This window comes from Tripterygium wilfordii, chromosome 11 (genome assembly GCF_013401445.1).
Source record: "Tripterygium wilfordii isolate XIE 37 chromosome 11, ASM1340144v1, whole genome shotgun sequence".
NCBI lineage: Eukaryota > Viridiplantae > Streptophyta > Magnoliopsida > Celastrales > Celastraceae > Tripterygium > Tripterygium wilfordii.
In genome coordinates, this window is record NC_052242.1 from 4,500,906 (window position 1) to 4,517,335 (window position 16,430).

Here is a 16,430-nt window from a genome sequence, read left to right on the forward strand (position 1 = left end):
AATTAAGGAAGAATATAAACAATAGATCTAAAGTTTTTTACGCTTTTAACTGTGAAAAAATAGATCTAGAGAGAGAGGGGAGAAGAGGGAGAAGAAGAAGAAGAAGAAAGAGAAAAATAGACAAAGAAGAAGAACTATGAAGCACAGACACGGACACGACACTGCACGGATACGTCGACACGGCAATTCTCAAAATTCTAAGGATACGACACGTCAAGGAAATGGCAAATAAATATTAATTAAATATATTTTTAAATTTAATTCATATAAATATCCAACTATAAATCAAAATATTATAACATCATATTAATCAAAAGATCCAAAAATAATTATTAATTTCATGCATCTAAATTTTCAATTGGATTTTCTTCAATATTCTCCATCCTTCGGTCATCAAAATAACAACTTCTAACTCTGGTTCATCAAGTGACAAATTGGCTATTTGAGGAACTCCAAAAGGGTTAGGAGTTCTAAAAGGGTTTAGAGAATATTGTTCTTTTTATCAATTTCTAAAAGGGTTGGGAGTTCTAAAAGGGTTAAGAGTAGTCGTTGTGATCCATTTTTAATGGGATTAGGAATTGTCAACTTTAAAGTTGACCATTTAAAATTCAATATTTTTGTTTTGGAGTGTCGGACACGCTTGCACCGCGTGTCCGACAATAAATTTTAAAATTCAAATAAATAAAATTTTGCATGACACGTGGACACGTGTCCGACACGTGTCGTGCAAAAGCAAGTGTCGGACACTTGCATTGGCTATCAATGCAAGTGTCCGTGCTTTCCAGAAGAAGAAGAAAGAGAAAGAAATGAAGAATAAGAAAGAGAAGAGAGAGAAAAATAAAAAAGAGAGACGGAGAAGAAAAAAAAAATAAAGAGAAGAAAGATGTTGGGGTATAAAGATAAATGATCATCCCATGAGTACTTTTATGTTCATGTGTTTTTTTGTTGGACCTAAATGTCTAAAAGTACACTAATGACTACCGAGTTGGCATTGTCCCTTTTCTTAGGCCTTGTTGAAGAAGGCCATAAGCTTTAAGATTTATAAAATGGGTTAGCCCAAACTAACTTTAGCTATTTTGTTCTAGCAAGTCTTGCTTTCGTGGGAGCCACAAGAAACATCTAGATATACAAGTATATAAGATACAAAGTAAGCAAAAGAAGAATCTGGAGAAAGAAGAAGAAGCCGTGAACAGGGAGAATAGACTGTCGATTTTGTACACCCGTTTTGCCAAGGTAAGATTCCAAACTAGGTTTTAAAAGAAATTTAGAGATATGATGGAAGGATCAATGCTCTAATTTTAGTGGTGTGTTTTCATGTCAACTTTCAAAGTGTTGAAGGACAAAGTTTGTTCTGAGAGGTTTTGTGAGTAGGGGATGACAAGGGTAAGGTGCATTACATGATGTAAAGTCTGATTTGGATTGAATGTGGTTTTCTGACGAGTATTGGAAGGGGTAGAGATTAGTGAACTTGAAGTGAAGATGCCAATAAGAGTTGAGCTTTCTTTTGAACTGATTGAGATGTTTATAATTATGGGATTATGAGACCGAGCGTCATTATGCTGCCAAATTTTCGTAAACTATGTTGATCATAATTTGGACACCTTGCAGGTATCTAAATGGTGGATTGTACACTTTAGGTGGTTATTAGCTATCAAGTGAGCTATACGGGTACTCGAGGAAGCAAGGTGTGTTCTAACAACATCTCATATGAGTGAATAGAGAACTTTCTCGATACACTGGATCCATGCTCACCTATGACTCGACATTGCTCTCAGTTATTGTGATAGCTTGGCATGTTGTTGATCATTGTCGAAAAGATACCGATATCGATATGGTTCCTTGAACCTTGATATGTTCCTTGATTCGACTATTGTTCTGAGACGAGTTTTGTTATTATCATGTTTATGCATGATCATTCCTGGAAAGTCATATGTTAGTGGGACCTTGTTTATTTAAGTGTTTTTTTGAGGATCCTGTCTTACTCGATTTTGTGGAGTATTATTGATTTTTGATTCTCCAATTTCAGGAATGATTGTCTGACAGAATACTGCTTGCTAACGACAGTATTTGTTAGCTTTGGTGCACCAAGTGTGACACGGCACTTCGTGTGCTGCCTATTACCGCACTACGTGTGCTGTCTGTTACGACACTTTGTGTGCTGCCTTGTTGATTCTCTATGGTGTCCTCCTGCCTGACCACATGAGATCCTTTTGCTCTCTTTTGTCGTATGATTTGGTTAACTTTGTGATTCATATATCATTCTTGATTCACTCTTAAAGCCTATTACATTCCTCTGTTGTATCATTTAAGTTGTTATTCATTCACTGATTCTTATGACTCACGCAGTATATGTTGACATTTTTTTTTCTAATAGGCAAGATCCGGCGGATCCTGGACCGTCTTCAACCGCATAGAGTTCCATTCGTTTTTGGTGAACCCACCACTTATTGGGTGGGTAGTCTCTATCTTTTGTTCTGATTAGTTCTAAACGAAACTCTGTATCTAGAAGCTCCGTTTGTACATAGTTAGGAGTTCTGGTATGTACAATCAATATGTTCCGATGTTATTTGCGGGCTCTAAAAAGGGGGAGGAGAAGTCATCTGCAGGGCGAGTTATTATCTGCAGGGGAGTTAGTTACTCTACTATTGGGTTTAAATCTTGAACACTTTAATTACTTGTGCTTTATGTTGGCTGACTCTGTTTTTGCCTAAACAATCTAAGTTTGTGTTATTATCCTATTTTACCTGAACCTACTAAGTGTTTGTTATAGCCCTGTTTATTTGTCGAGGGGAGCTAGCATTGGCAGGTTGGACTTTCGTGCATGCTTGAGTTTAGACTGAGTTTGTTCATTACTGTGTTCTCCTTACATTTGGTAATTTCTTCTCTATACTTATCTTAATGCAGGTCATGAATAGAATGATGGATGTTTTGCCTTACAATGTTGGGTTTTTGACCCTGCAATTGTCAAGAGGGAGATTGTAGGATTGAGAATTCTAATGAGTAATGACTATATATTTTTGACAAATGCATGGTCAATTAGGACATGGATTTGTTTGCAGCAAAGTAACCTTGAAGTAGGTTATGCATATGAAATGTATATGCTGTTTTTATGCAGAGAGCGTTAACGTAACCACAAAGTAGGTTACTCTGTGTTGGGACCTTAACTGGTCTTATCCACTGTTGGGTAACAAATATTCCTTTCTGTTAAACACAAGCTTAAGTTATCCAATGGATAAATGTGAGAGAATAGGAATATGTTATTTTTGGAATGAAGATAGAGTTGCTACGTTGCAACAAACTATTGTTTTCTTAGATAAAACATCTTCTATCTTAGTCCATGACTCGACAACGTTGGTGGATAAATAATATATCTTAAAGCTATTCAATCTGGTTTTGAACAGATTGGTATGAAAGAATAAATGGCATATCTTATATAAGGCTCCAGTATAAAAAGCTATGAAAGACTCTGGTAATGCCATCGAAACAAAAGCCAACAGACTGCAATTCAGAGTTCCGAGTCTTTTTTTTTTTTATTACTCGTTGTAATAAGTCATGAGTGATTTGTATGAGAGTGAAAGCGTGTAACAAATACACAAATATTGCATAGGATAAACGCTGGTGGAGATTGTAGCAGTAAAGAGTTCGAGGTACTGAAATGGTTCATGTTGGTGGTATGCAAATAAAGGTCTACACAAGCGATCGAGATGCCTTTGGTGGATTCCAAAGCAATTTCAACATTGGAGGATCCTTGCTTGGCTGAGGCATATGCTGAGTTTAGATGTATTAAGGATTTTAATCAAGATTAAGTAATTACTTTGTAATCTCAAATTCATTATAGTGGATTTCTTCAAGGTTAGTCGCTTAATAGACTAAAGGTTTTTCCCTTCTGGATTTTTCTCGTAAAACTATGGTGTTATATTCGTTCTGTTATTCCGCATTTGTTTCATAAACTGTTGATGATCTAATTACATAAACACACAGTGTTGTTGCTTATCCGATTACACCAATTCAATTCTTTGGATTCCTCATCATTGCTTAATTTTTTTGCTAAGCTCCCTCTTTAGAAGATGCCTATAGATTAAGAGTGTGTATTTTGAATGCATGCAGACTGCAAAAGACATAGAACATCACAAAATTCTGATGTCTTATCTTTGTAAAATCCTTGACCTCGTTTGAAATTCCTTTTTTAACCTGCCACATTGTCGAAATCATGTAGCTATGGAATCTATTTATAGCTACAATATCAAGCCCTGCTAATCTACCATTGGATCACATGTTCGCCAGTCAAATTTCTAGTTCATTATGTAAATTTTATATATATAGGATGTGCTTGCTGCAGAGACCAAGAAGACCTGAAATAGTCCACGTCTCAACTTTTCCTCACTAGAGTTGCACATAATTTCCTAGAACACATGCCAGAACTCCCTGCCAGTACACCAACGCTGTCAGTACATGTCGAAAGAATATAATCTTTTGAACGTCTACGTCTTGGTCTTGGTCTTGGTCTTGGTCTTGGTGTAGATGGTGTATCCTCCAACCCAATGGGACTCTATTTGTCACTCTCATTGTTTAAAACATCATGTTGTTAGATCAAAAGTTGTTTCAACCATTTTTGTTAAAATTTAGCTCATTATATACTGTTAGATCACTGGTTCCCACAATAATTATACCTAAGCTTTTGATATGGATAATGTATGATCAAGTCGAGATTTACTTGTTTCCCTGTTTATGAGCATTGGAATCATCCTAAACAAGACTTCTGTTTTACCAATTCATACTCCAGGGTCCTCAAAAAAATCAGTCATCTATTGGCTAGATGGGGCACATTTATTGCATCATCAAATGCATGTATCGTACTAGGAGGATAGAATGTCGGACAGTGACGTGTGTGGTGTCTAATACATCTACCTTGCCAAGACAGGCATTTAGATGTCATTTGATAATTGTTGAATATCCCACATCGATTGGGAAAAGGGCTGGTGTGTGGTTTAAATGAGGGTTTCCTCCAACTTCTTGATAGGCCTTTTAAGGGGTTGGACAAGGGGCCCAATATGTTAACATGGTATCGGCATTCGCCCAATGCGATGTAAAATTCCACGTGTGTGTGGTGTGAGCAGGCCCAGGTGAGGCATTGGGCTCACAACCCACACAAGTGCGGGTGGGTGTTGAATATCCCATATCGATTGGGAAAAGGGCTGGTGTGTGGTTTAAATGAGGGTTTCCTCCAACTTCTTGATAGGTCTTTTAAGGGGTTGGACAAGGGGCCCAATATGTTAACAATAATGAAAGTAATTTGTATGAACATATTTGGCTTTCGTCGTAGACGAAAGAAAAATCATTAACAGTAAAGAAAGTAGCTGAGCTTTAATCATTCTCCAACAACATTACCAGCAATAGATGACTAAGAAAATATTAAATAGGAGTAAAACAAACCTTTCACAAACCATGATGACCTTCAGATATTTAGTTGGATAGTAACTTAGAAACAAGTTGCATGGCAGGCCTACATTGTGGATTCACATCTAAGCATGAAACAGCCACCTCCATGATGCGGTTCAGTTTATCAAGAACCTTTTGTGGTGGAAATGAAAGGCGTTGGTCTAACAAATCATTAACTTTAACTAGTAGAGTAGCAGATGAAGATGATGCATTTGACATGATATCGCCTGGATGACTCCCTTTGAGAACTTCTAATGCCAACACTCCAAAGCTATATACGTCACACTTTTCAGTAACCTTCATCGTATAAGCATGATCGGCAGATTAAAACAAAATAGTGAATACGATTCTATATATTTAAATTGTCCATATAACAGAAGGATGTAAATTTACCTGGTGCAATATATGCATGTGTGTCAGCTAGTTTTGACCAATTAGATGAGTCATGCTTGAGAAGTTTAGCGATTCCAAAGTTGGAAACACAAGCTTCGTATTCCAAGTCTAGCAAAATAATTTTGCTCGATATGTCTCGATGAATGATTGGTAGTGACAAATCATGGTGCAAGATTCTCTTCGCAAGATTCTCCATATCACTTCGGGAAGAGTATATGACAAGAATATATATTGTATTACGAATAGATATAATTTCATGAGTTTTGATTTTTACCAATCATTGCCCTAGAATAAAATGATTTTTGTAAAAATATACAAATTTCTTCTGAATAATATATTGGAAAATAAATTCATCTTGAAAATTTAAATAGATTGTAAATTAATTTTTATCTAATTAAATTAAGAAAATTGATTTTGGGGATGTCCATAAACACCCCAAATAAATCCGACAGAAATCAGTCAGGCACGCGTAGGCCCGTAAGGATGCGACTGAGTCCAAAAGGCTCACGCCCAGCAAAAGATGGGCCAAAGGTCCGGCTGCTGCCACAAGGCAACAACTATCACATTGCCCAATATGCCCAACGTGAGAATCGTAGTATATTACTAGGATGCAACTTGGTTAATTGATGGAAAAATTGCTGATAAGTCCATCTCTTAAAAGTGTTATTCTAACAAGGACATTCTTAAAAATTTATTCCATGAAGTCCATAAAATTTAAAATACTATTCCATAAAGGAGAAAAAGTTAAAATATATGATTTTATTGTCTAAAATACCCTCATATTCATCCTCAAACATGGCACGAGTCATGATTCATCTCTGACCTCCACCGGAATTTTCATCTCCATCGCCGGAAGCTTCGTCCTCGCCCCCATGGCTTATTCGACAATTCTATTGCATTTTCAGTGATTTTTCATCCTCATTTTTTTTATATTCGAACTAGATCTACTCATACTCATCACGGGGCTTGTAGATTTTGTTGTTCTCTTTCGATCTATCATCACAACATTATTTGCGACATTTTTTGTGATGATTTTCAAGATCTTTTGGTTTTGAAGTGAGATCTGTAGACTGCAGGTGATATGTTGACCCCGTTTGGTAAGGGGTTTTTAGTAGCATTTATATTACTTTGTAGTGTAGTATAAATGCTACTTGGCATCCAAACAAGCTTTTCTTGACACATAATTCGAGGCCATTTTCCTAGTATTTTCTTCCATTTTGAAAATGCTACAAAATGGAACCATTTTTGTAGCATTTTCATTCCCATTTTGTCCTTATCTTTGAATTGTTATCCCCATAATACCCCTTATTCCTCTTATTCTCTCTTCACCTCCCTCTTCCTATTCTTCCCCGACCCACCTGGAGCCCCCACCTGTTCTGCCGCAATCGACCTCTGTTCAGTTCCACCAACACCCACAGCAATAGTGAGACAAGAACCATGGGAGAAGATGAAGAATCGGTAGAGAAAATAAAGAGAGAAGCGACGAGTACCGTCCATGGGAGAAGAAAAATTTGACCCAACGGCGCCAAAAACTTGACCGACACCAAAGTGTGTGTGTGTACTTACCCCAAGTGTAGGGTATCGTCAAGTAATAAACCGGTGAGTCCGGTATCGATCCACGAGGAAGCAATGCAAATTTGAAGTGAATGATATGCAAATGACTAGCTAACACTAATAAACACAATGAATATCAAATAAAAGCAAGTAAAAGAAATGGGCCGAATGACTCGGTAGCATGAGCGATTTTGTGATCAAAGTAAGCACAAATTGGACTTAAAACAATTAATTAAAAACCTAGTCTCTAGTCCGTCCCGGTGGTTACTCGGTTCTCATACTCAAGGTATTATTGCAAACACACACAACCATACACAATGCATTGTGTGATACTATCAATCATGCATATGCAAAGAGAATTGGGATATAAGACTTCAATTCATACATGTAGGCCATCGGGTCTCTTAATCTACGATGAACGCAAAGGGATAAGCACCTAATATTATGGATTAATGTTCCCCCTTGGGGCTTGGCTTGGCTAACACCCTAGTTTCACACTCAAAGATCAATTAACCATAACTCTCTCATGCACATTCCTAAATTAACCCAAAACTCCATCATCAATACACATAATTAATAGCTATGCTATGGAAAACTCAATTAATTAAGAAAATCATGCAATGGGTTTAACAATTCTCAATCAAACACATTAGATGCAATCCCTAGACTAGACAATCCAAAGATACAATCAAATATGTCATCTCCATAGATCCAATCACACAACCACGAAATTAAAAGAGCAAAATCAAAACTACAATTCCATGAACATACCTTGAGTAATTGAAACCAAGCACCCACCGTTTGGGACTAGAAACTAGAAAGAGAACTTAGCCACTCATCATAATGGGTATAAACATCAATTTTATAGATGAAAATCAATGTTTACAAACAAAATCACGAAAAACCAAGAAAAACTTAGAGAGAGAAGTAGAGAGAAAACAATGGAGGCAAGAACTTGGAGAAGATGAATTGTGTGAAGGAAGAAGAAATCTTAGGGTTTTCTCCTCCTTTTACCATTGAAAATACCTAACTGCCCTTATACAAACGTTCCCCATTGGTTATATACATGATTTACCCCAAATGCCCTTGAAATGTTGTGCAGAAAAGTTGCAGTTCCGCGGTGGTGTCCGGACAGGTGTCCGGACGGGTGTCCGGACGGGTGTCCGGACACTTCATGCTTCCATCAACTTTGAAGCCTCTGTCTCAATTTGTGAAGAAAGTGTCCGGACGGCACTTGAGGCGTCCGGACACACTGTCCGGACAGGTGTCCGGACACCTGCTGAGTCCCAGCTTCTTCTTTCAGCTCTAAAGGTGCCCAATTCAGTCATTTAAGCCCGATTTCCTGCAAAACCAACGGGAAACATGTATAAGGGTAAAATTACTTTATTTAAACACAAATGAATTACTATAAACACTAGAACCTCCTAATTAGATAGTATTAGGACCTCAAAATAGAGGTCCGGTCACACCCCCCAACTTAGACGTTGCTAGTCCCTAGCAATGCAAACACTTCTAAAAATAAAATCCTAACTCACTGACGTAGGCATCACGGTTGCATTTAGCATATGCAACAAGCCTTTAAACCCCTAGGTCATCCTAGTGGACGAGTTGTAGTCTCGTGAGGGCTTATCAGAGCGATACCCACAAACACTTGCCAAGGGATCCACTATTACTTTGAAAGCACCATAAATGATTCTTAAGTTCTTACATGCAAGAAATAGAGCTAATCCCCCAATTTCCCCGCTAGTTGAAGACATGCAAAATCTTTAGAAAATCAATCTCAAATCCCCTCAAAGATGACTAAGAACATTTTTATACTATGAAAAATATAAGTGCAATCAAGCAAGACAACTCAATACATTCACACAAGTAAAACCTTGTTACGGAACCTTTTGGTGTTCATAAATCCCCAATCCCAAATGTACACAAAAACATAAAAACATTGTGCTAAGTAAATGACTTACACAATTGAATTAAATATATGTGTTTATAAAAGATAATTTGGATGGGCATAGCTTTGAGAAAGAAATCACCTACAAGAGCAATTAATGCATCCGCCAACTCACTTGCTTACCTTGAATCAAATTCATCAAAAGGTTAAATGGTTTGTAATGTGGCTAAGGGACAAGGTAGGAAGAATTTGGAACTAGGTAACAAGTTGCAAGGTTAAGTTCAAACATGTGAGCTAAATTCTCATTTTGTCACCCCTTCCATTGCACCACAAATTCAAACACTTCTCATCCTTTACACACAAAGGATTAACTTTATTGCATACACCTCTTTTTGATTTCTTTCTATGCATTTTTTTTTCTTTTCTTCTCGAAAATGAACAACATTTGAACAACCACCCTCAATGTTTTTCAACATAAGAAAGGGTAATATCACTACCAACTTTTTTTTTTTTTTTTTTTTAAGCTTCTACTCAACCTTGCAACCAAAAGTGGGAAGTATTTAAGGAAGTGGTGCACACAAGGCTTGTAAGTGAAATAAAAAGGCTTAAAGAAATTTAGGCTTATAATCACTCACAAAGGAATAGGCTAAGCTCAAATCTCTCAACCTAATGAATTATTCAATCCTAAGTTCACAGGCAAGTGGCAAAATACAAAAATTACACTTCTCAGTAATCAAATGTAATGGATGCAAAGCTATTGAAGAACACGTACATAAGATGTCAAATGAATATCAATGAATAGCATCACCCAGAACCCAATGTATATCAAGGAAGAATGGCTCAAAAGATTGAGAAGGGATAAAAGGTAGTTTTCTAGACAAAAGGATCCAAAAACGTAGTCATACAAATGCTTCAATGCCAAGATGCCCACTTAATCATAGTTTTGATATCAAACTAGGTCCCAATCATCCCAAGAAAGATTGATCATAGTCATCCTACTCAATCACATGCTTCGACTTCACAAAAGAAATCAAGAAACCTACTCTACACTTGCACGTTCGAACAAGAATAAGAAATTAACGTTGAAATTGGTAGTGAATCCCAAAAGCATCTACCCTTCCCTTCCTAAAGTCCATTTAGCATGTATGAACAACAAAGCACAACACAATAGGATAGAGGGTAGGAAATCATACCATACTCTTCAAAAGTGATCGGAATCGTGAGAAACGAAGCGTATCCTGAAAAAGTTCATACCAACCACACTATCCAAGCATGACACAACAAGATTTTTTATTTTTTATTTTTTATTTTTTTTATTTTTTATTTTTAAATATTCACAAAAGCACACCAAAATAAAGCAAGTTTCACAATGAATTCACAATTCCCTCACCCCCCAACTTAAATGAGACATTGTCCTCAATGTCAAGCATGATAAACAAGGCAAGAACAAATTGTAAAATGCATTGTGAACATACAAAAACACACCAAAAATGAATGAAAAATAATCTAACACTACATATTTACAAGAGAGCTCTTTTCACGCACACTAGGAAGGGGTGGGATCCACAAGGTCCCATTCTTCGGCCAATTCATTAAAATTTTCCAAGTATGGTTTCAATCGTTGGCCATTAACCTTAAAAGTTTTTCCACTCCTAGGATCATCAATGTCAATGCTTCCATATGGGGAAACCTTGCGGACAATAAAAGGTCCGGTCCATTTGGTACGTAACTTCCCGGGAAACAAGTGTAACCGAGAGTTGTATAAAAGAACCTTTTGTCCCTCATGAAAAACTTTCCTCACAATGTGCTTGTCATGGTATCTTTTCATTTTGAGCTTAGCAATTTTGGCATTTTCGAAAGCATCATTCCTCAACTCCTCAATCTCTTGGATTTGGAGTTTGCGATGCCCCCCAACTTGATCGGTGGAGTCATTCAAAGTGCGAATGGCCCAATAGGCCTTGTGCTCCAATTCCACCGGCAAGTGGCAAGCCTTGCCATAGACAAGTCTATAAGGAGACATTCCAAGGGCAGTCTTATATGCAGTACGGTAAGCCCACAAAGCATCAATCAATTTGGAAGACCAATCTTTTCTATTGGGACCAACCGTTTTTTCAAGAATACGTTTAATCTCCCTATTTGCCAATTCCGCTTGGCCACTTGTTTGTGGATGATATGGGGTGCCAACTTTGTGCAAAATGCCATATCGTTTCATCAAAGTTCTAACCGGGGCATTGCAAAAGTGAGACCCACCATCACTTATGATGGCTCGAGGCATCCCAAATCTTGAGAAAATGTTTTCTTTTAAAAATTTTATCACAACTTGGTGATCATTTGTTCGAGAAGGGATAGCCTCTACCCACTTTGACACATAATCCACACCAACCAAGATATACAAATAACCAAATGAATTAGGGAAAGGTCCCATGAAATCAATGGCCCAACAATCAAAAATTTCCAAGATGTTAATAGGTTGGAGGGGCATCATCTCACGTTTTCCTAAATTACCTAACCTTTGGCAATTGTCACAAGATAGGCAATAAGCATGGACATCTTTGTGCAAAGAAGGCCAATATAAGCCACTTTGAAGAATTTTGGCCGCGGTCTTTTTGGAGGAAAAATGGCCTCCACAAGCATATTTATGGCAAAAGGCCATGACACTTTCAAATTCATTATTGGGGATGCATCTCCGAATCACTTGATCGGAACAATACTTGAACAAATATGGGTCATCCCAAAAGAAGTTTCGCACATTGCGAAGGAATTTGGATCTATCAATCTTGCTCCAATGAGATGGCATTTTTCCGGACACCAAAAAGTTGGCGATGTCCGCATACCATGGAGTCAATTTGGATGAGATGGCATTGGTGAGGAAGAGTTGTTCATCCGGGAAATGTTCATTGATGGGTATGCCATGTGAAATCAAATTTTGTCCGGGAAGTCTAGATAAATGGTCGGCTACTACATTCTCCACTCCTTTCTTATCTTTAATTTCAAGGTCAAATTCTTGAAGTAAGAGAATCCATCTTAACAACCTAGGCTTGGCATTCGCTTTTGAAAGCAAATACTTCAAAGCCGCATGGTCGGTAAAGATGATGACTTTCGAGCCAACCAAATAAGATCTAAACTTGTCCAAAGCAAAGACTATAGCTAGTAATTCCTTTTCAGTGGTGGTATAATTCACTTGAGCATCATTCAAAGTCTTACTAGCATAGTATATAACATGAGCATTTTTTTCTTTTCTTTGTCCTAGGACCGCCCCAACCGCCACATCACTTGCATCACACATGAGTTCAAAGGGCATACTCCAATCGGGAGTTTGCATAATGGGTGCGGTGGTTAGGGCACCTTTCAAATCATCAAAGGCTTTTTGACATTGTGGTGTCCATTCAAAAGAGACTTCTTGAGCAAGCAAGTTACTTAAAGGTTTGGCAATGGCACTAAAAGAATTAATGAACCTTCTATAGAAACCCGCATGACCCAAAAAAGATCTCACATCTTTAACACATGTAGGGGGAGGTAACTTTTGAATTAATTCAATTTTTGCCTTGTCAACCTCTATCCCTTTGGATGACACAATGTGTCCCAATACAATTCCATGTGTCACCATGAAATGACACTTTTCCCAATTGAGAACCAATTGGCTCTCCTCACATCTTTTTAACACACTTGCCAAATTAGCAAGGCATTGATCATAGGTATCTCCATAAACCGAGAAATCATCCATAAAGACCTCCACAATTTTCTCAACCATGTCACTAAAGATACTCATCATGCACCTTTGAAAGGTAGCCGGAGCATTGCATAACCCAAAAGGCATGCGTCTATAAGCAAAAGTTCCAAATGGACATGTAAATGTGGTCTTGTCTTGGTCTTCTAAGGCTATCTCTATTTGATTATATCCGGAATACCCATCAAGGAAGCAATAATAGGCTCTACCCGCTACTCTCTCAAGGACTTGATCAAGGAAGGGTAAGGGGAAATGGTCTTTTCGAGTAACCATATTGAGTCTACGGTAGTCAATGCACATGCGCCACCCGGTTTGAATTCGAGTGGGAACCAATTCGTTCTTGTCATTCTTAACTACCGTAATTCCGGACTTTTTGGGGACCACTTGGGTAGGAGATACCCATTTGGAATCCGCAATGGGATAAACTATCCCCGGCAACGGCGCCAAAAACTTGACCGACACCAAAGTGTGTGTGTGTACTTACCCCAAGTGTAGGGTATCGTCAAGTAATAAACCGGTGAGTCCGGTATCGATCCACGAGGAAGCAATGCAAATTTGAAGTGAATGATATGCAAATGACTAGCTAACACTAATAAACACAATGAATATCAAATAAAAGCAAGTAAAAGAAATGGGCCGAATGACTCGGTAGCATGAGCGATTTTGTGATCAAAGTAAGCACAAATTGGACTTAAAACAATTAATTAAAAACCTAGTCTCTAGTCCGTCCCGGTGGTTACTCGGTTCTCATACTCAAGGTATTATTGCAAACACACACAACCATACACAATGCATTGTGTGATACTATCAATCATGCATATGCAAAGAGAATTGGGATATAAGACTTCAATTCATACATGTAGGCCATCGGGTCTCTTAATCTACGATGAACGCAAAGGGATAAGCACCTAATATTATGGATTAATGTTCCCCCTTGGGGCTTGGCTTGGCTAACACCCTAGTTTCACACTCAAAGATCAATTAACCATAACTCTCTCATGCACATTCCTAAATTAACCCAAAACTCCATCATCAATACACATAATTAATAGCTATGCTATGGAAAACTCAATTAATTAAGAAAATCATGCAATGGGTTTAACAATTCTCAATCAAACACATTAGATGCAATCCCTAGACTAGACAATCCAAAGATACAATCAAATATGTCATCTCCATAGATCCAATCACACAACCACGAAATTAAAAGAGCAAAATCAAAACTACAATTCCATGAACATACCTTGAGTAATTGAAACCAAGCACCCACCGTTTGGGACTAGAAACTAGAAAGAGAACTTAGCCACTCATCATAATGGGTATAAACATCAATTTTATAGATGAAAATCAATGTTTACAAACAAAATCACGAAAAACCAAGAAAAACTTAGAGAGAGAAGTAGAGAGAAAACAATGGAGGCAAGAACTTGGAGAAGATGAATTGTGTGAAGGAAGAAGAAATCTTAGGGTTTTCTCCTCCTTTTACCATTGAAAATACCTAACTGCCCTTATACAAACGTTCCCCATTGGTTATATACATGATTTACCCCAAATGCCCTTGAAATGTTGTGCAGAAAAGTTGCAGTTCCGCGGTGGTGTCCGGACAGGTGTCCGGACGGGTGTCCGGACGGGTGTCCGGACACTTCATGCTTCCATCAACTTTGAAGCCTCTGTCTCAATTTGTGAAGAAAGTGTCCGGACGGCACTTGAGGCGTCCGGACACACTGTCCGGACAGGTGTCCGGACACCTGCTGAGTCCCAGCTTCTTCTTTCAGCTCTAAAGGTGCCCAATTCAGTCATTTAAGCCCGATTTCCTGCAAAACCAACGGGAAACATGTATAAGGGTAAAATTACTTTATTTAAACACAAATGAATTACTATAAACACTAGAACCTCCTAATTAGATAGTATTAGGACCTCAAAATAGAGGTCCGGTCACACCCCCCAACTTAGACGTTGCTAGTCCCTAGCAATGCAAACACTTCTAAAAATAAAATCCTAACTCACTGACGTAGGCATCACGGTTGCATTTAGCATATGCAACAAGCCTTTAAACCCCTAGGTCATCCTAGTGGACGAGTTGTAGTCTCGTGAGGGCTTATCAGAGCGATACCCACAAACACTTGCCAAGGGATCCACTATTACTTTGAAAGCACCATAAATGATTCTTAAGTTCTTACATGCAAGAAATAGAGCTAATCCCCCAATTTCCCCGCTAGTTGAAGACATGCAAAATCTTTAGAAAATCAATCTCAAATCCCCTCAAAGATGACTAAGAACATTTTTATACTATGAAAAATATAAGTGCAATCAAGCAAGACAACTCAATACATTCACACAAGTAAAACCTTGTTACGGAACCTTTTGGTGTTCATAAATCCCCAATCCCAAATGTACACAAAAACATAAAAACATTGTGCTAAGTAAATGACTTACACAATTGAATTAAATATATGTGTTTATAAAAGATAATTTGGATGGGCATAGCTTTGAGAAAGAAATCACCTACAAGAGCAATTAATGCATCCGCCAACTCACTTGCTTACCTTGAATCAAATTCATCAAAAGGTTAAATGGTTTGTAATGTGGCTAAGGGACAAGGTAGGAAGAATTTGGAACTAGGTAACAAGTTGCAAGGTTAAGTTCAAACATGTGAGCTAAATTCTCATTTTGTCACCCCTTCCATTGCACCACAAATTCAAACACTTCTCATCCTTTACACACAAAGGATTAACTTTATTGCATACACCTCTTTTTGATTTCTTTCTATGCATTTTTTTTTCTTTTCTTCTCGAAAATGAACAACATTTGAACAACCACCCTCAATGTTTTTCAACATAAGAAAGGGTAATATCACTACCAACTTTTTTTTTTTTTTTTTTTTTTTTTTTTTTTTTTAAGCTCCTACTCAACCTTGCAACCAAAAGTGGGAAGTATTTAAGGAAGTGGTGCACACAAGGCTTGTAAGTGAAATAAAAAGGCTTAAAGAAATTTAGGCTTATAATCACTCACAAAGGAATAGGCTAAGCTCAAATCTCTCAACCTAATGAATTATTCAATCCTAAGTTCACAGGCAAGTGGCAAAATACAAAAATTACACTTCTCAGTAATCAAATGTAATGGATGCAAAGCTATTGAAGAACACGTACATAAGATGTCAAATGAATATCAATGAATAGCATCACCCAGAACCCAATGTATATCAAGGAAGAATGGCTCAAAAGATTGAGAAGGGATAAAAGGTAGTTTTCTAGACAAAAGGATCCAAAAACGTAGTCATACAAATGCTTCAATGCCAAGATGCCCACTTAATCATAGTTTTGATATCAAACTAGGTCCCAATCATCCCAAGAAAGATTGATCATAGTCATCCTACTCAATCACATGCTTCGACTTCACAAAAGAAATCAAGAAACCTACTCTACA

At 37.6% G+C, this 16,430-nt stretch overlaps 1 long non-coding RNA gene across 1 annotated transcript; it reads left to right on the plus strand.

Annotated features, from left to right (window-relative positions):
- Nucleotides 1–1,176: 1,176 nt before the first annotated feature.
- LOC120008422 lies at nt 1,177–2,359 on the plus strand. The gene is made up of 3 exons (XR_005470504.1): nt 1,177–1,233; nt 1,609–1,685; nt 2,027–2,359. It is a non-coding gene; the product is annotated as an uncharacterized LOC120008422 (long non-coding RNA).
- The last annotated feature ends 14,071 nt before the right edge of the window (nt 2,360–16,430 follow it).